Here is a 2,150-nt window from a genome sequence, read left to right as displayed (position 1 = left end):
ACCCGAGCCTGCTTCTAAGTCTTGTTCCTTGATCAATGAACTACATCCCACTTCCCTAGTTTATAAATAGCTTAGAGTGAAGTACTTACAAAAGTTAGTTAAAAAGTAGCTTAGCTGAAATTATAAGTACCACAAGGATGATGATGCATAATGCTGTTTTTGTTTTCTTTTTTAAAAACTTTTTATTTTGTATTTTTTCTGTTTTTATTTTCTTTCATGACTACTAATTTGCTAATCTGATGTATTTAATATATACTGAGTTAACCCGGAACAAGGGGCCTTTGCTCACTAGGTGGTGATGGTCCCCTGGGGCTACTCTTTTTTATTTATTTATTTATATTTTATATTTTATTTTTTTATATTTTATTTATTTATTATTTATTTATTTATTTTTTGAGACAGAGTCTCACTATGCCACCCTCGGTAGAGTGCTATGGCATCACAGCTCACAGCAACCTCAAACTCTTGGGCTTAAGTGATTCTCTCACCTCAGTCTCCCAAGTAGCTGGGACTACAGGCACCCACCACACCACCTGGCTATTTTTTGGTTGCAGTTGTTGTTTTAGCAGGCCTAGGCTGGGCTCAAACCCGCCAGCTTCAGTGTATGTGGCCGGCGCCCTACTCACTGAGCTACAGGCACTGCTGGCCTACTCTTTTTAAATGCTATTTTGTCTCTTGTCTTTCTTTCATTCTCTGGTCACTGTCACCAACAAGCACTGGGGATACCCATGATTGTACGGGGGCTTACCCACCTCCACTAGGCTAACCTTAGGCTATATCCCGGCTGTCAGAAATAAGATCTACTGGTCTTCCCCGGAACTTCACAGCGGCTGAGTCGGGGACCCCAAAAGGCATGGTTGAGGTCATTACTTAAGGTTGGCCTCATCCTGCTGCTTGGAATCCTGATGAACCTTAATTAAATGCTAAATGAGACAAATCAAAATGATTTTGTTCCAGCCTTTGTCTGTCAGATGAATCAAAGTGGCTGACAAAGTGCCATAGTCATAAGAAAATTGGCCAGAAGCTGAAAAGTGGGTATTTTTGGAAGACTGTCCTCCATAGGTATCTCTGCGTCACCATGATTTGCTGGGTGTATTGTGACTACAGGACCCTGATCACTCTTTCTTCAGGTCGTTTATACAGCTGCCAACCTTGAGAGGTGAGGCAATGTCTGCTCCTATGTACAGAGAGGCTTGCTTACTGCTTGTTACAAAGCAGAGAATTCCCCAAACTCAGTGCTCCTCTCCTGTAGTACAACCCGCCCTATGTGCAGACATCCATCTGGGCCCTGGCATTCCCTCTGTGGAATTTGAGGGGAAAAGGGAACCTATGCATGCCTCCTATGTTTATGCTGCTTGCTGTACTGGGAGTAACAAAGTCCTTTGTCTGACCCAGGAATCTTGTGTCTTCTGTCAAGATTTAGGAAATAGGAACAGCTTAAGAAGGCAGCCTATTGCATGGCAAGAGTGACCTCATCTTGAAAACTCCAGGGTGACCAATGTTTGACTCCTGTATACCAAGATGTTCTGCGGCAGAGTCTTTTTTTGTGTGTGTGTGTAGAGACAGAGTCTCACTTTATGGCTCTTGGTAGAGTGCTGTGATATCACACAGCTCACAGCAACCTCCAGTTCCTGGGCTTAGGCGATTCTCTTGCCTCAGCCTCCCAAGTAGCTGGGACTATAGGTGCCCGCCACAATGCCTGGCTATTTTTTTGTTGCAGTTCCACTGGGCTGAGTTTGAACCTGCCACCCTCAGTATATGGGGCCGGTGCCCTACCCACTGAGCCACAAGCACTGCTGTGCAGGCAAGGTCTTTAAACAATGCCTACACTCTCATAAAGATGCTTATCTAGCCCCCACCTCAGTGGGCACAAGGTTTTGCAAGAAAGTCTGATATGTGATCAGCTGCTCATATCTTTACCCTAAAACAGGCATGTCCAATCTGCAGCCTGAGGGTCACATGTGGCCTGGGATGGCTGTGAAAAGGGCCCAGTACAAATTTTAATCTTGCTTAAAACAGATTTTTGGGTAATTTTTTTTTTAATTTGTCACATCACGTAAGATAAACATATGTACACTCTATTTGTACACACGTATGGCTTCAGTTTTATGGTGGTATGAGGTTTCCCATGTGATATCTTCCATTCAACT

The sequence above is a fragment of the Otolemur garnettii genome, unplaced genomic scaffold, assembly GCF_000181295.1.
Source record: "Otolemur garnettii isolate 467f Iridium unplaced genomic scaffold, OtoGar3 scaffold00211, whole genome shotgun sequence".
Classification (NCBI taxonomy): Eukaryota; Metazoa; Chordata; class Mammalia; order Primates; family Galagidae; genus Otolemur; species Otolemur garnettii.
Note: the sequence above shows the minus strand (reverse complement) of the source record.